Raw genomic sequence first — 24,330 nt, 5'->3', positions numbered from 1 at the left:
ATTAAACTACATCAAAAACAAGATTTTAAATAACTTGGGGGCGAGGGGGAAAGAACAACATTACAGATATACAAGAGATGGAGGTTTGGATTTCAAGGTTAAGAATGGGTAAATAAAGTCTTATTCTTCACAGTGGAGTTACTCAACTTTGGCTCCCTTGACATTTTGGGCCAGGTCATTCTTTGCGGCAGGGGCTGCCCTGTACATCTTTTAGTTGCACCCTGGTCTCTACACACTAGATGGCAGTAACACCTGCATCCCCTGCCCTCCACAGGTTTTTGTTTGTTTTTTATTTTGTTAAGAGACAGAGTCTTGCTCCGTTGCCCAGGCTGCAGCGCAGCAGTGTGATCATAGCTCACTGTAGCCACAAACTCCTAGGCTCAAGCAATCCTCCTGCTTCAGGCTTCCAAGTAGCTGGGACTACAGGTGCATACCACTACGCTCAGCTAATTTTTTGTGGAGACAGGGTCTCACTTTGTTGCCCAGGCTGATATTGAACTCCTGGCTTCAAGTAATCCTCCAAGCCTTAGCCTCCTAAAGTGTTAGGATTACAGGCATGAGCCACTGCATCCAGCCTCCCCTCTACCTCTATGGTTTTGACAATCAACAATTTCTCCAGAAATTGACAAATGTCCCTGCAGAGAGTGGTGGAAGGTAAGGCAAAATCTCAGCAGGTTGCAAACAACGGCTTTACAGGAAAGTTAGTCAATTTCTAAAATGACACATCTGGAAACCTAGAATAAAACTGCTACTTTCTTGAGCAAAAAAATTGGGAAGACCATGGTATGAGTAGAGGGATGATGACAGTATGATTTTAATAATAAATGTTCACCAAGAGTAGTGCTAGAACCAGCAGTGCCCCGGGTTGCAGAACTTTGCCTTGGAAATCCAGTTCCATTTATAGTCTTGGGCAAGTTACCACCTCTTTGAGCCTGCTTCCTCACCTATAAAGGGTAGGGGTGACAACACTGAACAAGGTTGCTATGAAGAATAAATGATAAAAATATATATGCAATGCTTTGTAAACCATAAACATTTACAAAGAAAAATAAAAGATCATGAAGTCCTTAAAGATAAAAGAAAACAATACTATAATAATCACTCAAAAATTAAAATATTCTAGTTTCAATTGCTTTAATAAACAAAATAAATTTTTCTACAATGTAACAAAAAACTGTGATATCATGGCACTTATAAGAACATATGTAAAAGTAAAAAATGTTTATTGACATTGAAAAAACCCAACATCTTGAAATTAATCATTAAAATCATAAAGTAAATACTAAGGTTAGAATAAAAAACACATTTATCTATGATCTGAATAGTGGAGCTTAAAGTAGCTAAGTTAATCTTTTTATGAAAAGAAAAGACAAAACCAAAATTTTAAAATACTGGAAATGATTCTTGAAATCCCTGCAATTAATTTACTGAGGTTTATGTTTGTATTTTCAATCTTCCAGCTGTTAGCCATTTTTGGTTTTAAGTTTGCAAAAAACAAATCACTAATAAAAATCATAAACAACCAAAACTGCATTAACATTTACTGCCAAAAACACATTTTCTGGTGAATACAAAATATTACCCACTGGAAAAATCCATTAAAGATTGAAAACAAGTGACTTACTATTTACTGGGTTTATGAAGAACTAAATTACTGAAGTGATTTTCTTTAAGTATTATGAGGTATTTAGAAGTCACTAAAACAAAAACTTTTTTTTTTTTTCTGAGATGAGGTCTTTCCACAAATTGTCCAGGCTGGTCTCAAACTCTTGGGCTTAAGTGATCTTCCTGTCTCAGACTCCAGAGTAGATGGGATTACAGGCGTGAGCCACCACACCCAGCATTCCAAAAGCTTTTTTTAAAAAATTTCAATTTTCTTTTCCCTTAAGCTACCATACTATTTCTCTTTCATTCACAATTCCATCCCTTTTTGAAAGAATTGCCGCTTGGTGCAGAGCTGAGTTCAATTCCTGGGTATCCTTGTTAACTTTCTGTCTCACTGATCTGTCTAATGTTGACAGTGGGGTGTTAAAGTCTCCCATTATCACTGTGTGGGAGTCTAAGTCTCTAATAGACATCTACAGAACTCTCCACCCCAAATCAACAGAATATACATTTTTTTCAGCACCACACCACACCTTTTCCAAAATTGACCATATACTTGGAAGTAAAGCTCTCCTCAGCAAATGTAAAAGAACAGAAATTATAACAAACTGTCTCTCAGACCACAGTGCAATCAAATTAGAACTCAGTATTAAGAAACTCACTCAAAACCGCTCAACTACATGGAAACTGAACAACCTGCTCCTGAATGACTAATGGGTACATAACGAAATGAAGGCAGAAATAAAGATGTTCTTTGAAACCAACGAGAACAAAGACACAACATACCAGAATCTCTGGGACACATTCAAAGCAGTGTGTAGAGGGAAATTTATAGCACTAAATGCCCACAAGAGAAAGGAGGAAAGATCCAAAATTGACACCCTAACATCACAATTAAAAGAACTAGAAAAGCAAGAGCAAACACATTCAAAAGCTAGCAGAAGGCAAGAAATAACTAAAATCAGAGCAGAACTGAAGGAAATAGAGACACAAAAAACCCTTCAAAAAATTAATGAATCCAGGAGCTGGTTTTTTCAAAGGATCAACAAAATTGATAGACCGCTAGCAAGACTAATAAAGAAGAAAAGAGAGAAGATTCAAATAGACGCAATACAAAATGATAAAGGGGATATCACCACCGATCCCACAGAAATACAAACTACCATCAGAGAATACTACAAACACCTCTACGCAAATAAACTAGAAAATCTAGAAGAAATGGATAAATTCCTCGACACATACACTCTCCCAAGACTAAACCAGGAAGAAGTTGAATCTCTGAATAGACCAATAACAGACTCTGAAACTGTGGCAATAATCAATAGCTTACCAACCAAAAAGAGTCCAGGACCAGATGGATTCACAGCCGAATTCTACCAGAGGTACAAGGAGGAACTGGTACCATTCCTTCTGAAAGTATTCCAATCAATAGAAAAAGAGGGAATCCTCCCTAACTCTTTTTATGAGGCCAGCATCATCCTGATACCAAAGCCTGGCAGAGACACAACAAAAAAAAGAGCATTTTAGACCAATATCCTTGATGAACTTTGATGCAAAAATCCTCAATAAAATACTGGCAAACCGAATCCAGCAGCACATTAAAAAGCTTATCCACCATGATCAAGTGGGCTTCATCCCTGGGATGCAAGGCTGGTTCAATATACGCAAATCAATAAATGTAATCCAGCATATAAACACAACCAAAGACAAAAACCACATGATTATCTCAATAGATGCAGAAAAAGCCTTTGACAAAATTCAACAACGCTTCATGCTAATAACTCTCAATAAATTAGGTATTGATGGGACGTATCTCAAAATAATAAGAGCTATCTATGACAAACCCACAGCCAGTATCATACTGAGTGGGCAAAAACTGGAAGCATTCCCTTTGAAAACTGGCACAAGACAGGGATGCCCTCTCTCACCACTCCTATTCAACATAGTGTTGGAAGTTCTGGCCAGGGCAATTAGGCAGGAGAAGGAAATAAACGGTATTCAATTAGGAAAAGAGGAAGTCAAATTGTCCCTGTTTGCAGATGACATGATTGTATATCTAGAAAACCCCATTGTCTCAGCCCAAAATCTCCTTAAGCTGATAAGCAACTTCAGCAAAGTCTCAGGATACAAAATCAATGTACAAAAATCACAAGCATTCTTATACACCAATAGCAGACAAACAGAGAGCCAAATCATGAGTGAACTGCCATTCACAATTGCTTCAAAGAGAATAAAATCCCTAGGAATCCAACTTACAAGGGATGTGAAGGACCTCTTCAAGGAGAACTACAAACCACTGCTCAAGGAAATAAAAGAGGATACAAACAAATGGAAGAACATTCCATGCTCATGGGTAGGAAGACTCAATATCGTGAAAATGGCCATACTGCCCAAGGTGATTTATAGATTCAATGCCATCCCCATCAAGCTACCAATGACTTTCTTCACAGAATCGGAAAAAACTACTTTAAAGTTTATATGGAATCAAAAAAAGAGCCCGCATCGCCAAGTCAATCCTAAGCCAAAAGAACAAAGCTGGAGGCATCATGCTACCTGACTTCAAACTATACTACAAGGCTACAGTAACCAAAACAGCATGGTACTGGTACTAAAACAGAGATATAGATCAATGGAACAGAACAGAGCCCTCAGAAATAACACCACATATCTACAACTATCTGATCTTTGACAAACCTGAGAAAAACAAGCAATGGGGAAAGGATTCCCTATTTAATAAATGGTGCTGGGAAAACTGGCTAGCCATATGTAGAAAGCTGAAACTGGATCCCTTCCTTACACCTTATACAAAAATTAATTCAAGATGGATTAAAGACTTAAATGTTAGACCTAAAACCATAAAAACCCGAGAAGAAAACCTAGGCATTACCATTCAGGACATAGGCATGGGCAAGGACTTCATGACTAAAACACCAAAAGCAATGGCAACAAAAGACAAAATTGACAAATGGGATCTAATTAAACTAAAGAGCTTCTGCACAGCAAAAGAAACTACCATCAGAGTGAACAGGCAACCTACAGAATGGGAGAAAATTTTTGCAACCTACTTATCTGACAAAGAGCTAATATCCAGAATCTACAATGAACTCAAACAAATTTACAAGAAAAAAACAAACAACCCCATCAAAAAGTGGGCGTAGGACATGAACAGACACTTCTCAAAAGAAGACATTTATGCAGCCAAAAAACACATGAAAAAATGCTCACCATCACTGACCATCAGAGAAATGCAAATCAAAACCACAATGAGACCACAATCTCACACCAGTTAGAATGGCAATCATTAAAAAGTCAGGAAACAACAGGTGCTGGAGAGGATGTGGAGAAATACGAACACTTTTACACTGTTGGTGGAACTGTAAACTAGTTCAACCCTTGTGGAAGTCAGTGTGGCGATTCCTCAGAGATCTAGAACTAGAAACACCATTAGACCCAGCCATCCCATTACTGGGTATATACCCAAAGGACTATAAATCATGCTGCTATAAAGACACATGCACACGTATGTTTATTGCGGCACTATTCACAATAGCAAAGACTTGGAACCAACCCAAATGTCCAACAATGATAGACTGGATTAAGAAAATGTGGCACATATACACCGTGGAATACTATGCAGCCATAAAAAAGGATGAGTTCATGTCCTTTGTAGGGACATGGATGAAATTGGAAATCATCATTCTCAGTAAACTATCGCAAGAACAAAAAACCAAACACCACATGTTCTCACTCATAGGCGGGAATTGAACAATGAGAACACATGGACACAGGAAGGGGAACATCACACTCTGGGGACTGCCGTGGGGTGGGGGAAGGGGGGAGGGATAGCTTTAGGAGATATACCTAATGCTAAATGACGAGTTAATGGGTACAGCACACCAGCATGGCACATGTATACATATATAACTTACCTGCACATTGTGCACATGTACCCTAAAACTAAAAGTATAATAATAATAATAATAATAATAATAATAATAATAATAAAAAGAAAGAATTGCCTTATCTCAGTCTGTATTACCTTTCTATTCACATGGACCTTAATCTGTTGTGGCTGACCTAACAATTCTCCTTAATCTATTTTCCCAAAATTATCTTATACAAATAACATTAAACAATAATAGCTGATTTTATTAGTGCATTCTCACACTGCTATAAATAAATACCTGACACTGGGTAATTTATAAACAATGTTTAATTGGCTCATAGTTCTGCAGGCTGTATAGGAAGCATGGCAGAGTCTGCTTCTGGGGAGGCCTCAGGAAGCGTCCAATGATGGCGGAAGGACAAGGGGGAGCATTTCACTTGGCTAGAGAAAGGGGAGGTGCCACACACTTTTAAATGACCAGATCTCATGAGAACTCACTTACTATCATGAGAACTGCTCCAAGGGGAAAATCCGCCCCCATGATCCAATCACCTCCCACTAGGTCCCACATCCAACATTGGGGATTAAAATTTGACATGAGATTTGGGTGGGGACACAGATCCAAACCATATCACTGATGTTTAAAGAACATTTTCAGATATTCTTCTAAATGCCTTACTTTTAATCCTCACAATAACCCTATGAGATACTTTTACTTATATCTGGTATTTTTTTCTTTTTTTTTTGGAGATAGAGTCTCGCTCATCACCCAGGCTGGAGTGCAATGGTGCAATCTTGGCTCACTGCAAGCTCTGCCTCCCGGGTTCACGCCATTCTGCCTCAGCCTCCTGAGTAGCTGGGACTACAGGCACCCCCCACCACGCCCGGCTAATTTTTTGTATTTTTAGTAGAGATGGGGTTTCACCGTGTTAGCCAGGATGGTCTCGATCTCCTGACCTCGTGTCCGCCCGCCTTGGCCTCCCAAAGTGCTGGGATTACAGGCGTGAGCCACCGCACCCAGCCTGTATCTGTTTTTTTAGGTGTAGGAGCTAAGGAAATTAAATCACTTGTGGCAGATCTGGGATTTGAATACAGCAGTCTAGCTCCATGCTTTTAACTATGATGATACACTATTTTTCTTGAAAATCTCTGTTCACTTTGAAATCGCCTTTGCAAATATATCAATGAGAAAATTAGGACAGTAAAAAAGATCTGAGCTAACCTACCCTCCATCTTCCCTTTCCTTAAATTATCACTGTGCTTTTGGGCTGAGCTAACTTTGGAAGACATTTAGGCTATAGTTTAAATGATAATAGACCTTGCCCAAAACTCAACTTATTTTGTAAAGCTAATGGAAGACCATGAACTGGGTGAAGAGAGGAGCCCGATTCTGCTAAGGTGTAGACATAGATTGTCAGCCATTCCTGCAAATAATGTAACTATTGTAGACTGGCTTTTTGGGATACCTTTTCAGGTTTTTTTGCATGGCTGACACCTACGGCTTCACCTGGACCTTCCAATCCCATTCCTGTGGCCCCATCCAGAAGCAATTCAGCCCACAGGAGAACAGCTTACACCCCCCCAGAGATGAAATCATAGGATTTCATCTCTGCCCCAACCAATCAGCAGCAAGCCTTGCCTCCCTGACCACTTCCCCAAAACTGCCTTTGAAAAACCCCTAACCCTCAGGAGTTCGAGACCAGCCTGGCCAAAATGGTGAAACCCCGTCTCTACCAAAAATACAAAAAATTAGCTGGGCATAGTGGTGGGCACCTGTAATCCCAGCTACCTGGGAGGCTGAGGCAGGATAATCGCTTGAACCTGGGAGGCAGAGGCTGCAGTCAGCAGAAATCATGCCACCGCACACCAGCCTCCTGGGTGACAGAGCAAGACTCTCTCAAAAAAAAAAAAAAAAAGAAAGAAAAAAGAAAAACCCCTAACCCACAAGATGATTTGAGTACTAACTCCATCTCCCACGTGGTGTGGCCAGCCTTGTGTCTATTAAATTCTTTCTTTACTACAATGCTGTAGTCTTCATTTCTGCAGTGGGCTGGAAGAAACCCTTGGGTGGTTACAACTTTGCTATAACACACATTATGCTTTTCTGGTTGTCCTTTAGTGGCTAGTGTTCCCCAATATCCTTCATTTGGTCTCTTCTCTTTATTCCCTAAAAATTTCATCCATTGTAATCATTACCTTTAGGGTGAGTCCTTCAAAATCCACATCTCAAACACTTACCTCATTCAAAAGTAGCAACCTTTCAGAAGCAAACTTAAACATCTGGGGGCATAAAACTCAATCAAAATAAACATCATAAACCATTTCCTTCGAACTCATAAGGTCCCTATTGACTCTGTTTTTCCTCCCAGCTGTGCAGGTTCTAAACTTCTAGGAGTTGCTCAGCTGATTTCTAACCTTCCTGCATCTCTACGGACAACCAGGTGCCAAGTCCTGCCCTACCTTCTCATGCTTCTTGCATCCATTCCTTCCTTTTTATCCTTAGTCACTGTATCACAATCACATTCTTGTTGGAATATGTGAAAGGGAAACAAAATCTCAGGACCCCAAATTCACTATGCCAGGGGTCTATAACCCTAGGGTCATGGACCTCAACTGGTACGAGCTGGAATACACAGCAGGAGGTGAAAGGTGGGCAAGTGAGTGAAGCTTCATCTGTATTTACAGCCACTTCCCATTGCTTATGTTACTGCCTGAGCTCCATCTCCTGTCAAATCAGCAGTGACATTAGATTCTCATAGGAGTGCAAACCCTATTATGAACCGCACATGTGAGGGATCTAACTTGCATGCTCCTTATGAGAATCTACTGTCTGATGACCTGTCACTGTCTCCCATCACCCCCAGGTGGGACCATCTAGTTGCAGGAAAACAAGCTCAGGGTTCCTACTGATTCTACATGATGGTGATCTGTATAATTATTTCATTATATATTACAATGTAATAATAATAGAAACTAAGTGCACAATAAATGTAATGCGATTGAATCACCCTGAAACCATTCCTTCCTCCCTCATGCCTGTCCGTGGAAAAATTGTATTCCACAAAACTGGACCCTGGTGCCAAAAAGTCTGGGGTCTGCTACACTATGTTAAAGAGGAAAAGTTAAGCTCGAAGCTGAATCATGCAAGCAACTCATTCCTTTGTTTTGAAACATTTAGAAGGCCAGATGTCCCCACAGGTAGCTACTCTGTTTACTTTATCTTACCTAAAGTGCTGATTTACTGAGCTGAGATGAATACATAGTTGACTATTCTTCCAGCCCTCCCTTTTTCCCTCCTTTTCTTCATTCCTTTTTTTCTCTTTCTCTCCCTCCCTCACTCTCTTTCTCTCCCTCCCTCACTCTCTTTCTGCTTTTCTTTTCTTTTCTTTCTTTTTTTTTTTTTTTTAAGAGACAGAGTCCCACTCTGTTGCCCAGCTTGGTCTGTTCTTTCATATTCTCCAGAGGATTTTAGATAGCTTGGTTGCAAGGACTGTGTGTTAGTCATCTTTGCATCCTCTCTTCCCCTCCCCAAAGCTAACATGCTGCCTTTGTTCAATATACTTTTCTGAATGAAATCACTGAATGATGCTTATTAGTGAAGGAAAAGAAAAAAAATTTATTCACACCTTAGGAACACAATGTGTTTTTATCTGCTATATCTTCTTTCACTCCAGTAGCTCACCTTACCTTATAGCTCTACAACAGACTACAGTTACTATTTAGAGATACACTGTTATATTCTACATTACACAGAGGTAGGGGCAAACAGCATTTTTCCCCAATGCACTTTTATTAAGTATTTATTATTGGAGGCATTCATTATAGTTTCTATTATAGACTCTGAGGAGCTCTGAAACCGATTTTCCCAATCACCTCTGACCAGTGCTATAACAAAGAAAACATTTCCAGCAGTTACATCTCTCTTGGAGAAATAATAAAAAATTAAAGAGCTGCTTTAAAATGAACCCAAATATAGAAAAAGAATGAAATTATAGAGGGTCTAAAGAGGCAGAAACACGGGGACAACTCAGGCTAAGGCACAAAAGCACATGCCATTCCTTGGCTTTACAGTCAAGGCACAATCATTTGTATAAACTCCTGGTATTAAGACTTCCAGTGATGGAGAGTTTTTTTTTCTTTACATTTACAGTGCTAGCAACTTTTATTCTTTACCTTTTTACCAAGGAGAATTTATGACAGAAGCAAAAGTAGAAAGAATAAAATAATAAACTTCTGTATACTTCTCACTCAGTTTCAAAAATTATTAATTTATAACCAATCATTTCATATATACTTCCATCCCTATTATTATCTTAATAACAGCATTTTTTTTTTTTGAGACATTATCTTGCTCTGTCGTCCAGGCTGGAGTGCAGTGGTGTAACTCGGCTCACTGCAACCTCCACCTCTCAGGTTCAAGTGATTCTCCTGCTCAGCCTCTCAAGTAGCTGGGATTACAGGTGTCCACCACCACGCCCAGCTAATTTTTGTATTTTTAGTAGAGACAGGGTTTTACCATGTTGGCCAGGCTGGTCTTCAACTCCTGACCTCAGGTGATTGGCCCACCTCGGCCTCCCAAAGTGTTGAGATTACAGGCGTGAGCTACCACGCCCGGCCAATAACAGCTTTATTGAGGTACAATTAATATACTGTATAATTCAATCCTTTAAAGTATACAATTCATTGATTTTTATACTCAGGGTTGTACAACCATCACTACAGTCCATTTTAAAACACTCTTGTCAGGCTCCAAGATGGACAACTAGATGCAGTCAGGGAGAACATCTCCAATGGAGGGACCACGACATCAGGAAGACTAGCTCACTCCTAGCAGATCTTCAGAGGGAAGGCATTAAGAGCAGATGAGGGAAGACACAGATGCTAGGCCCAAGGGGAAGGAAGCTGGGAACCCTGCATGGGGCTACCGCGCACCGGGACTCATTGCTGGACCCCAATGATGCTTGAAGAAGGGGTGACTGAACAGACAAGGAGCAACCCACTCTCACCAGAGGCCTCTGGAAGCCCAGCAGGATGAGACACTGTGACCACCTTGAACATTTAAGTTGGCAGAGAAAGCTGCTTAGAGAAGTGGTAGGCACAGAACTCCAGCTGGTGTGGAGCCCAGAGGGTTTAGTGCAGAAGCATCTGCAGTGGAGCATGAACAGGGACGCCCATCCCGCTAGGCTCAACTTGCTCCCATAGGAGACGTTGGCCCTAGGGGAACTGCTGGACCTGAACTCCATGAGACAGGGCTGGTCCGACTGGACCACTGTTTGGTCTGTTGGTCTCTCCAGGGTCCCCAGCCTGGCCACACCTGCTTGCAGTACAGCCGCCAGGTAACTCCTAGGGGCACATGTCAGCTCCTGTAGTGGCAGAGCTCACCTAACTAGCAGAGTGCTCCAGCAGAGAGGCCACTGCTGACATGCACCAGCTTGCACACGCCCTCTCCCCACTGCAGCCTCACCCATGCTGCTTTGCCTGCAGGTACTCGCCCACAGGCACCCCCAACATTACTTTAATAGTGAACAAATGGTGCTGGGACAATACATTCACAACACACCATATGCAGAGCTTAACATGGGACAGAGATATAAGCATAAGAGCTAACACTATTAAACTCGTAAAACAGACATTAATACTCATGAGTTTGGATTATGCAATGATTTCTTAGATGTGACACCAAAATCACAAGCAAAAAAGACATAAATTAGACATCAGCAAAATTAAAACATTTTGTCCATCAAAAGACATAATCAAGAAAGTAAAAAAAAAAAAGCTCATAGAATGGAAGAATTTTGCAAATTATATCTATCGATAAGGGACTTGTATCTAGAATAAAATTCCTACCACTCAATACTTAAAAACCCCAATTTAAAAATGCATGAAGGATCTAAATTGACATTTCTCCAAAGAAATGACCAAATAAACACATGAAAAGATAGCATCGCTAATCATCAGGGAAATGGAAAATCACACCACAGTGAGGCACCTCATTTCATACTCACTGTATGAAATGTAAATTATATGTTATGATTATAATTTGATTAAAATAGATTCAGTATCTCAAAGCTGAGTGATATAGGACTGGCTAGGAAAATTTATAATTTATTTATTGAAAAGATCTTATCCCCACTGACTTGCAGTGTATATGTATCATAAATCAAGCAATCATATATGTCGAGTTTATTTCTGAGTTCAATGTCTATTTCTAAGCCTGAATTTTTATCCCATAGGTCTATACCTTAAGATTTTGTGGCCGGGCACAGTGGCTCATGCCTGTAATCCCAGCACTTTGGGAGGGCGAAGTGGGTGGACTGCCTGAGGTCAGGAGTTTGAGACCAGCCTGGCCAAAATGGTGAAACCCCATCTCTACTAAAAATACAAAAAAAATTAGCCGGGCGTGGTGGTGTGCACCTGTAATTCCAGCTACTTGGGAGGCTGAGGCAGGGGAATTGGTTGAACCAGGGAGGTGGAGGTCGCAGTGAGCCGAGATTGCGCCACTGCACTCCAGCCTGGGGGACAGAGCAAAACTCTGTCTCAAAAAACGAAGAAAAAACTTTGTAACATACTAAGTCCTCTTTGTTGTTTTATCTCAGGATTGTCTTGGTTATTCTAGGTCCTTTGCATTTCCATATTAATTTCAGAATTAGCATGTAAAATCACACAAAAACCAAGCTGAGATTATTATTGAGATTGCAGTGAATCTCTGATCGTTTTGGAGAGAACTGGCATCTTAGCAATACTGAGTCTTTCAGTTAACGAGCTAGCTATTCTTCAATTTCCTTCTTGGCATTGTTTTGTAGTATTCTGATAAAAGTCTACACATTTTTTTTAGAGTTACCCCAGGTTACTGATAGCTCAGATGCTATTATAAATGATCTTTTGAAGTTTTATTTTCCAATTATGTATTGGTAATATATGGTAAAAATTGATATTTTTATATTGAAATTATTATCAGCAGTCTTGCTAAATCCTGCTGATTAGACTGATTAGAATTAGACTGATTAGAATTAGACTTATTAACTCTAATAGTTTGCTTGTATATTCTTTTGGGATTTCAAAAATATAATTATGTCTACTGTAATTAAAGTTCGTTTTTATTCCTTTTTTCTCTACTTTTGTACCTTTTATTTCTTCTTTTCTGTATCTCACTGCTAGGAGCTCCAGTATAAACCTGAATAGGAGTGATGAAAGTAGATATTCTTGCCTTGTTCTCAATTTTTGGGGAGAAGAGAGTTGAGTATTTCCTCATATTATGTTAGTGGCAGATATTTTTGTAGATACCCTCTATCAAATTAAGTCACCTTCCTAAAAATTTTCATCATAATGGTGTATTTAATTGTATCCAATGTTTTTTTTTTTTGAGAGGGAGTCTCGCACCGTCACCTAGGCTGGAATGCAGTGGCGTGATCTCGGCTCACTGCAAGCTCTGCCTCCCGGGTTCACACCATTCTCCTGCCTCAGCCTCCCAAGCAGCTGGTACTACAGGCACCCACCACCACGCCTGGCTAATTTTTTTTTGTATTTTTAGTAGAGATGGGGTTTCATTGTTTTAGCCAGGATGGTCTTGATCTGACCTTGTGATCCACCTGCCTCGGCTTCCCAAAGTGCTAGGATTACAGGCGTGAGCCACTGTTCCCGACCATATCAAATGTTTTTTATTTACTAAAATGTTCATATAATTTTCCTTTATTCTGTTCATATTATGAATCACACTGGGCTTTTTCAAACCAATTTGGAGTTCCTGATACAAATCCCACTTGATCATAATGGAGTGGTTTTTTTTTTCTTTTTTCTTTTCTTTTTTTTTTTTTTTTTGAGACAGAGTTTCACTCTTGTTGTCCAGGCTGGAGTGCAATGGCGCGACCTCGGCTCACTGCAACCTCCGCCTCCCGGATTCAACTGATTCTCCTGCGTCAGCCTCCCAAGTGGCTGGGATTACAGGCATGCGCCACCACGCTCGGCTAATTTTTTTATTTTTAGTAGAGACGGGGTTTCTCCATGTTGGTCAGGCTGGTCTCGAACTCCTGACCTCAGGAGATTTGCCCGCCTTGGCCTCCCACAGTTCTGGGATTACAGGTGTGAGCCACTGTGCCCGGCCTTGTTTTTATATATATCTAAATTTTAACTTATAATGTTTTATTTACTATTTGTGTGTTCACTGGCCTGCAATTCTATTTTCTTGTGATGTACCTGTCAAATTTTGGGGTAGGGGTTATTTTGGCCTTAGAAAGAATACCTCTCTCTACTTTTTAAAACATTAACTGCAATACAATTACCATACCAAAAAATAATTGACAATATTTCCTTACTATCATCAAACCCAGCAAATGTTCAACTTGCCAACTGTTCCACAATTTTTAAACTCGTTTGTCTGTTGAGTCAGTATCCACATAAGGCCCACACAGATGTCATAAGCTGATATATCTTTTAAGTCTTTGTTTTGTTTTGCTTTGTTTCCTAAGAGTCTCACTCTGGCACCTAGGCTGGAGTGCAGTGGCGTGATCTCGGCTCACTGCAACCTCCACCTCCACGGTTGAAGTGATTCTCATGCCTCAGCCTCCTGAGTAGCTGGGACTACAGGCACGCGCTATCATGCCAGGCTAACTTTTGTGTTTTTTGTAGAGGTGGAGTCTTGTTATGTTGCTCAGGCTGGTCTTGAACTCCTGGGCTCAAGTGATCCGCCTGCCTCAGCCTCCCAAAGTGTGGGGATTACAGGTGTGAGCCACCGCACCTGGCCAATATACCTTTTAAGTCTTTTTTAACCTATACATTTCCCCTTCATCCCTTTTTTTCTTCCTTACATTTTATTTGATGGAGAAACCAAGTTGTTTGTCTCACAGGCATTTCCCACAGTCTAGATTTTGCTGACTGCGTACTTGTGGTGTACTTTAACATATTCCTCTGTCTGCATTTCCTATAAATTAGTAGTTGAATCCATACTGTCGACTTCTTATAAACTTTCTATTGATGTTTAATATATGTATAGAAAAGTACATAGATGATAAATATGTAGCTTGATTAATTTTAACACTGTAGTTACATACCATGTAAGTAACATCCAAAAGTATGACTAATAAAATATAAAACTTCATGTACTTGTTTTTTATTAACGTTTTCTTAAACATACAGATAGCTCACATTTATTTCAATGTTTAATATTAGAAGTGTTTTGGGTCTTTATTACGAAGTTCGGTGATGATTCTATAACCAGAAATATGCCATAGGAACTTAACACTTGTTTGATAACAATTAGCCTATGGTAAAATTGGTTTCATCATATGTCATTTCACTTAAAGTCGCAGTTTCAAAGAACCCATTGACGATGTTAAGTGAGGACTTACTGAACAATAGTCTCAGTTTTACCATGGGGGATATGTTTCAAGACATCCCCTGTAGATGCCTGAAACCACAGCAAGTACAAAACCTGATTGTTGTCAGTCAAAACACATTTCTGTTCACGTCTTCCACTCACAGATTTAATGCCTTTTCCCTCTTAACTAAATACTTATCATGCATTAATTGTGGTCATAACTTTCGTAGTTTGAGGTGCAACAGGAATCTAAACTAGTTTCTTTTTCCTTCTTCACAATTTTACAGATAGGAGATTTGGTCTTACTACAGATGTTAGCACTCTTACCATACCATTCTTTTTCTTTCCTTATTAAGTTGAGAACTTTTACTACCTTTTCACTTAAGGGAAGCACTTTATAGATCAAGCTTGTCCAACCCACAGCCATGGCCCACTGTAGCCCAGGATGGCTTTGAATGTGGCCCAACACAAATTCGTAAGCTTTCTTAAAACATGATGAGTTTTCTTGTGATTTATTTATTTATTTATTTATTTTAACTCATCAGCTATCACTAGTGTTAGTGTGTTTTATGTGTGGCCCATGACAATTCTTTTTCTTCCAATGTGGTCCAGGGAAGCCAAAAGACTAGGCACCCCGTTATAGATTCTCTTTGACATAAGGTTTACTATAACATAAGTGCTGGGATACCATGACAGGTGATCTGATAACCCTAAGTGACTAATGGGAGGTGAGTGTATATAGTGTGGATATGTTGCACACAGGGATGATTCATGTCCTGGGCTAGACAGAGCTGGACAGCACAGGACTTCGTCAGGCTACTCAAAATAGCATGTAATTTGAAACATGAATTATTTCTTTCTGGAATTTTCCGTTTAATATTTTTGGACCATGGTTGACCATGGGTAACTCAAATGGGGGAAAGCAAAACTGTGGATAAGGGGAGGCCACTGTAAATATTAACTTGAATAAACATAAGTAACAGAAATTCTGGTTCCTAGGTCTCTATATTCACCACTCTTATCCATACTTAGAATCATTTCACTACTTTGAAGATCAAAGAGTTCCTTTCACCCAAATGGTACTTGTAGTAATATTACATAATTCTACAGAAAATATAGAGGGGATCAGACCAATAAGACTCAAGGGCATTCCAAGAATTTTAACATGGGATTGAGAAAGAGGACTAGATATAAAGCGATATCCCATAAAATAATACGAAGACAAAGAGAAGGTGGCATAGAAAGCCAAAGGAGCCACACAAATTTAGATGTGGAGCAGCCTCATTGAAACCTCTTCATTTTAAGATTATAAAACTGATTCTCCAGAGAGACAGGTGACTTAAGACCACCAACTCATGAAAAGCTGTGGCCAGGGCCTCCCATGATGGTCAGCCACTGTGACTCTATAGCTAGTGGGGGCTGGGGAGGATTCTACAATCTCTGTTTATTTGGAAACACAGAATAGCTTATCACTTATTTCCCACATATTTTAAAAATATATATATTTTAAATTATTTTTTCCAAAAATAAGCCCATTAAATTTACTGAAAAAAATTACCTAATTTTCACCATGGGAGGGCAGTCTTATTCTAATAAGCTATGGAAGTCTGAAAATAAAGACATGAAAGCCAGGTCTACTTTAAAATAGTCTTAAACCACTATTATTATATTTTTAAAATTTAGACAATAACTTCTAACTAGAAGCAAAAATAATAACACACGATCTGACTAATAAAAATACTTGGGAAAACAAAAAGATGAAATACTTGAAAACGGACAAACAGAATTGTGCTTCATATGCAAAAAAATCTAAGTCACTTCCCCATACTGGAAAATCTTAATAAGAACAAAAGAACAGCACCAAGCATTTACTAAGGCCATACCACGTAGCAGTAACAAATGAAGCAGTTTATTGATTGACTGATTGATTGACTGAGATGGAGTCTCGCTCTGTCACATAGGCTGGAGTGCAGTAATGCAACCTCAGCTTTGCAACCTCTGCCTCCCAGGTTCAGGAGATTCTCCTGCCTCAGCCTCCCAAGCAGCTGGGATTACAGGCACATGCCACCATGCCCGGTTAATTTTTGTATTTTTAGTAGCGATGGGGTTTCACCATGTTGGCCAGGCTGGCCTCGAACTCCTGACCTCAAGTGATCCACCTGCCTTGGCCTCCCAAAGTGCTGGGATTCCAGGCAAGAACCACCACACCCAGTCAAAAATGAAGCAGTTTAAATGCAATGTTTAAATACTAAGCACTCAATCATTATGAAATCTTATAATGGTAGATGTAGACACACCAATCTCAAAAATTATATGAAAATGCAAAGGACTTACAACAGTGAAAACAATTTGGAAAAAGAACAACAAAGTTAGAGGATGTATACTCTCCAATGGCAGAACTTACTGTAAAACTACCCTAATAAGGAGAGCATGACACTGGTATAAGGCAGACACATAGAGCAATAGAACAGAACTGAGGATCAGAAACAAACCTGCACATTTATGGTTAACTAATTTTTGACAATGGAGAAATAATTGTCCTTTCAACAAATGGTGCTGAGACAATTGGATATTCACATGCAAAAAAGTGAACTTAGATCCTAACCTCACACCACACACAAAAATTAAATCAAAACAGATCATAGACCTAAATATAAGAGATAAAACTTATAAAACTTCTGGAAGAAACAGGAAAAAATATTTAAGACCTGAGGCAAAGAGTTCTTAGACTTGACACCAAAAGCATGAATAATAAAAGATAAAAATTCATAAACTGGCCCCAGTGCAGTGGCTGACATCTGTAATCCCAGCACTATGGGTAGCTGAGGTGGGAGGATCACTTGAGCCTAGGAGTTCAAGACCAGCCTGGGCAACACAGGGAGACCTCATCTCTACAAACAATAAAAAAATTAGCCAGGTGTGGAGGCACATGCCTGTGGTCTCAGCTACTCGAGATGCTGAGGAGGGAGGATCACTGGAGGCTGAGGTGGGAGGATCACTTGAGCCTGGAAGGTTAAAGTTGCAGTAAGTTGTGATTGCGCCACTGTACTCCAGCCTGGGCAACAGAGTGAGACAGTGTCTCCAAAAAATAATTTATAAATTGGACTTTACAAAATTAATATTTATGTGTCAAAAGGCTATTAAGAAGATGAAAAGCCTGGGCACAATGGCTCATGCCTGTAATCCCAACACTTTGGGAAGCAGAGTGGATCGCTTAAGCCCAGGAATTCGAGATCAGCTTGGGCAACATGGCGAAACCCTGTCTCTACAAAAAATACAAAAATTTGCTGGGTGTGTTGGCATATGCCTGTGGTCTCAGCTACTCGGGAAGCTGAGGTGGGAGGATTACTTGAGCCCAGGAGGCAGAAGCTTCAGTGAACCAAGAACCTGCTACTGCACTCCAGCCTGGGCAACATAGCGAGACTCTGTCCAAAAAAAAAAACAAAAAAAAGACAAAAGACTAATCATACACTAGAAGAAAAATATTACAAGCTATATATTTGATAAAGGACTTATATCCAGAATATACAAAGAACCCTTACAATGTGTAATAAGACAAAAACCCAATTTAAAAAAGGCAAATTGATATACAGTTTTAATGTAATTCCTACCAAAATCCCAGCAAGATTTATTTATTTATTTTTGAGACAGAGTTTCGCTCTTGTTGCCCAGGCTGGATTGCAATGGTGTGAGCTCTGCTCACTGCAACCTCCGACCCCTGGGTTTGAGCGATTCTCCTGCCACAGCCTCCTGAGTAGCTGGGATTACAGGCACCTGCCACCATGCCCGGCTAATTTTTTTGTATTTTTAGTAGAGATGGGGTTTCACCATGTTGGCCAGGCTGGTCTCAAACTCCTGTCTTCAAGTGATCCGCCCGCCTTGGCATCCCAAAGTGCTGGGATTACAAGTGTGAGCCACCGCACCCAGCAGATTTCTTACAGATACAGACAAGATCATTCTAAAATTTATGTAGAAAGGCAAAGGAACTAGAATAGCCAAAACAATTCTGAAAAAAGAATATAGTGAGAAAAATCATTCTACTTGATTTCAAGACTTACAATATAACTATAGTAATCAAGACTAGGTGGTGTTGTCAGGAAGACAGACGTATAAATAAATAGAACTGAAAAAGAAAAGCCAGAAATAGCATTAAGTGCAGACAATTGATTTTTGACATAGGCACCAAAGCAATTACTGAAGGAAAGACAGTCTTTTAAACAAATGAATTGAGTAATTGAATATCCATACGCAAAAAAAACCTTTCAAACCCTATATAAAAATTAACTCGAAATGAATCATAAAAGTAAAATGTCAAGCTATACTTTTAGAAAATAACATAGATGAAAATCTTTGAGAGCTAGGACTTTGTAAAGAGTTCTTAGATATGACACCAAAAGCATGATCTACAAAAGAAAAAAAGAATCAATAAACTGGACTTCACCAAAATTTAAAACTTTTGCTCTGTGAAAGATGCTGATAAGAAGATGAAAAGGCATGCAATAGAATGGAGAAAATCTTTGCAAACTACATATCCTACAAAGGTACTCCTTGTTCTAGTATCTAGAACTGATAAAACTCAAGAGCAAATAAAAAATTCAATGGGAAAATAGGCAAAGGACATGAACAGACATTTCACTAAAAAGAATACACAGATAGCAAATAAGCACATGAAAAGATTCTGAACATCATTAGCTATTTGGGAAATGCAAATTAAAACCACAGTAATATATCACTACATACCTATTAGAATGGCTAAAATAAAAATGTGTTAAAACATCAAATGCTAGTGAGGATGTCGAGAAACTGAATCACTCATACACTGTTCGTGGGAATGTAAAATGGTGCAGCTGTTCTGGAAAATAGTTTGCCAGGTTTTTAAAAACTAAACATGCACTTACCATACGACCCAGCAGTTATACTCTGGGCATGTACCCCATAGAAATGAAGACTCGTGTTGACACAAAAACCTGTACATGAATGTTTAGAACAACTTTATTAGTATTAGCCCAAACTGGAGGCAGCCCAGATGTTTTTTCAGTGGACAGTTAAACCAACTATGGTACATCCATTTCGTGGAATATCACTCAGTAACAAAAAGGAATAAACCAGTGATACATGCAGCATCTCAAATGAGTCCCCAGATAATTATGTTTAGTGACACATTTCCAAAAGGTTATATACTGTATGATTCCATTTCTGTAACATTCCTGAAATAACAAAACTGTAAAATTGAGAAAAGATTAGTTTTTGCTAGGGGCTAAAGATGAAGGGGGAAGGGCAAGAGATTTATGTACCTATAAAAGGGCAACATGTGAAACTCTTGCAGGGATAAAAATGTACTGTAATTCTACTATCTCAACCTCAATATCCTGATTGTAATACTGTACCATAGTTTTGCAAGATGTTATCATTAGGGGAAACTGGGTAAAGGGTACACGGTTTCTTTCTGTATTAGCTCTCATAACTGCATGTGACTCAATAATGAAATTGAAATAACATTTTTAATTAAAAAGTAAATGATTGCAGTAGAATCTAAGGTAATAGGAGAAATCTACACCAGGGCCCACTTGAGAATGGTTTTATAAAATGGTCAGAGAGTATTTTTAATCACTCTGAACCTTGGGGATTTATAAATAAAATGAAAAATAAGGGTGATAAAGACAAACATCTGAATCTTGAAAAAGATGACCATAGATTGCCTAATAAGAGTTTCATCCCTGGATTATGTCTACCAAGCATTGCCAAAACACATCTAAGGTTGTACACAGTGTACAGTATACTTTTTATTTTATTTTTGAGATGGAGTCTCGCTCTGTTGTCCAGGCTGGAGTGCAGTGGCATGATCTTGGCTCACTGCAATCTCCACCTCCCAGGTTCAAGCAATTCTCCTGCCTCAGCCTCCTGAGTAGCTGGGATTACAGGCGTGCACCACCACGCCCCACTAAATTTTGTATTTTTAATAGAGATGGGGTTTCGCCATGTCGGCCCGGCTGGTCTTGAACTTCTTGAACTCCTGACCTCAGGTGATCCGTCCGCTTCAGGCTCCCAAAGTGCTGGGATTACAGGTGTGAGCCACCTCACCTTGCCCAGAAAACTTTTTAAAAAATTAAGGTCTGAATCATCTTGCATCTCTGGATGTTTTCCTCCAAATTCAACAATTTCTTTTTTTTTTAAGTTTTACTTTTCTGAATGAGATTTTCTCCCAATATTTGTTAAAAAGATGATTCCTTCTCCACTGACTTACCTTTGGCAAAAATAAATTAATCAGAAATTTGTAAGCTTATATCTGAACTTTCTCTATTCCACTGCTCATGTGTCTATCCTTTTGCCAATACTTATGTTTATTTAGATCTTCCTCAATGTTTGCAGTTTTCAGCATGCAATTCTTACACAAATCTTACTAGATGTTAACTAAATATCTCGATCTCCAATTACTCATTCTTTTTTGTTTTTTTTGAGACAGAGTCTCGCCCAGTTGCCTAGGCTGAAGTGCAGGGGCACAATCTCGGCTCACTGCAACCTTGGTCTACTGGGTTCAAGCGATTCTTCTGCCTCAGCCTCCCGAGTGGCTGGGACTACAGGTGCGCACCACCACACCCAGCTAATTTTTGTATTTTTAGTAGAGACGGGGTTTCACCATATTGGCCAGGCTGGTCTGGAACTCCTGACTTTGTGATCCACTGACCTCAGCCTCCCAAAGTGTTGGGATTACAGGCGTCAGCCACCGCGCCCAGTCTCCAATTATTCATTCTAGCATACAGAAATAAAATGGATTTTTGTATACTGACTTCAATCTTGGCTCAGCTAGAATTAGTGTGCTTTGGGAATGATATTTAAAGGAAGGTGAGCACAAGGTATTAGATAAGTGTATTTTAAACAGTTGATGTTTAAAAAAATATATACTTTTTTTTTTAGATGAAGTCTTGCTCTGTCACCCAGGCTGGAGTGCAATGGTGCGATCTTGGCTCACCTGCAACCTCTGCCTCCTGGGTTCAAGCGATTCTCCTGCCTTAGCCTCCCAAGTAGCTGGGATTACAGGCAAGCACCACTGCACCAAGCTACTTTTTGTAGTTTTAGTAGAGATGGGGTTTTGCCATGTTGGTCACGCTGGTCTTGAACTTCTGACCTCAAGTGATCTGCCTGCTTCGGCCTCCCAAAGTGCTGGGATTATAGGCCGTGAGCTATCACACCCAGCCTAGGGTACATTTTTGTAATTAAATTTTCATTGTTCTCATAGCAACCATTTATAAAACATTCCAGATGTTTTATAAATAATAAATGTTTTATAAATGTATCTCAAATTATATAATCCCTTATTAACTTGTAGAACATAATCTTTCTGCCTAATGTACCTTTTCCCCACATTAGAGAAGAAAAAAAGGTATCAGGCTGCCTTGCAAAAACCCAAATGTAATTAGGGAGACTCACTGTCTGTACCAAGTACCAGTCAAACAGAAAACCGATTGCAGGAGGAATTTACTCCTCCTTCCTTGTTATTGTTTTAATGTTTGTCTCCTCCAAAAATCATGTTGAAATCTAACTGCCATCATAACAGTATTCAGAGGTGGGAACTTTTAAGAAGTATTTAGGTTATCTGATGCTGTTATTACAGGAGTGGAATCACTCCCTCTTGCTCTCTTTAACCCGGCAAGAAGTCCCTTGCCAAATGCTGGTGCCTTGATCTTGGACTTCCCAATAACTCCAGAACTGTGAGGAAATAAATTCCTGTTCATTATAAATTATTCATTGCATGGTATTCTGTTATAGTAGCAAAAGATGAACTAAGGCACTCCTCAAATGCCTTTTTGCTTTGTGGTATCTCACGGTATGTTTTTTATTTAGTCAAAGAAGAAAAAATAAATCACTACCATGAAAGATTCAAATCCAAAATTTTTTTTGTATCTTTTTCCTGCCCTTTCCTCCAATTAACTAATACGATGGATTATGTATTCCCCAAATTAAAGGGTCTACTTCTATATGCACCTCCTCAACAACAAAAATATTTCCCAATGATTTCACCAAGTAAAATGCATCTTTCCACCCTTTCCTAGTCCTGAAAATGTGATTTCTAAAACTGCTAAATGCTAAGTACTAAGTACTTTGTACTTAGTACCAGTCATTGTAGAAGAAACTTTGAATTAATTATGTAGAAAATAATTTTTTAATCGTGTATATAATTTTGGGACTTTGCTTCTGTGAGGGTGGAGTACTGGCTGCTCCCCGTGCCTACGAGTGCTCTCTCGCTTCTTCTGCAGCCTGTGATTGGTTGTGTGCTGGCTTTTATACCCAGTCCTCCTTGTTTGGCGAGGATTCTACAACATCTGCTAGTTTTGTTGTCACATGGCTTATTGATTTGAAATGTACTTTCATCTCATGTGGTTTATAGGAGCTAACTGGGAGAAAGACCGAACAATAAATAGTCCAGCTGTCTAGATACTAAAGATTTACAAAATGTCTTTCAAACAAAGAGCTAGTCCCTTAAAAGCAATTAAAGAGAAGGTCAAATTACCATTTTCTTTTTTCCTTTTTTTTTGAGATGGAGTTTCGCTCTTGTCGCCCAGGCTGGAGTGCAATGGCGCCATCTTGACTCACTGCAACCTCTGCCTCCCAGGTTCAAGCGATTCTCCTGCCTCAGCCTCCTGAGTAGCTGGGATTACATGCGCCCATCACCACGCCCAGCTAATTTTTATATTTTTAGTAGAGACCGGGTTTTGCCATGTTGGCCAGGCTGGTCTCGAACTCCTGACCTCAGGTGATCCAACCGCCTCAGCTTCCCAAAGTGTTGGGATTACAGGCGTGAGCCACTGAGCCCGGCCAAAATTACCATTTTCATGGGATCCACATGTGCCTAAAAAACTCAAGAGAATCAACTGAAAAACTGTAACACACAGTCATAGGTATAACTAGCAAGAGGTTAGTATCTATGAGATATAATGAACTTGTAAAAATCAATTAAAAAAAATTACATAATAGAAAAATGAGTAAAGGCCAGGCATGGTGGCTAACGCCTGCAATCCCAGCATTTTGGGAGGCTGAGGTGGGCAGATCACGAGGTCAGGAGTTTGAGACCACCCTAGCCAATGTGGTGAAACCCCATTTCTACTAAAAATACAAAAATTAGCTAGGCGTGGTGGCAGGCGCCTGTAATCCCAGCTACTCGGGAGGCTGAGGCAGAAGAATTGCTTGAACCTGGGAGGCAGAGGTTGCAGTGAGCCAACATCACGCCACTGCACCCCAGCCTGGGAAACAGAGCTAGACTCTGTCTTGGAAAAAAAGAAAAGAAAAGAGAAGAAAAGAAAAATGAGTAAAAAACATCAACAGGCATACAACAGAAGAGAAAATCCAAATGGCTGAAAAACATTCAAAAAGATGTTCAATCTCTTTAATAGGCAGGCCAATGGAAGTTAAAATCACAATGTAATGCCACTGAATACTTACCAAATTGGAAAAAGTTTAGAGAATATCAAGTATCAAGTATTAATGAGATCTAAACAAACGTACCCTTATCCACATCAAATGCCAACAG

The 24,330-nt window shown here is 39.5% G+C and overlaps 1 protein-coding gene across 1 annotated transcript in view; it reads right to left on the bottom strand.

The window, feature by feature from the left end:
- CENPP (centromere protein P) overlaps positions 1 to 24,330 on the bottom strand; it is a 286,318-nt gene that overhangs the window by 165,090 nt on the left and 96,898 nt on the right. The window lies entirely within an intron of this gene.

Source organism: Gorilla gorilla, chromosome 13 (genome assembly GCF_029281585.2).
Source record: "Gorilla gorilla gorilla isolate KB3781 chromosome 13, NHGRI_mGorGor1-v2.1_pri, whole genome shotgun sequence".
Lineage (NCBI taxonomy): Eukaryota > Metazoa > Chordata > Mammalia > Primates > Hominidae > Gorilla > Gorilla gorilla.
The sequence above is the reverse complement of the archived record's forward strand: the minus strand, read 5'-3'. Positions and strand labels throughout refer to the sequence as shown.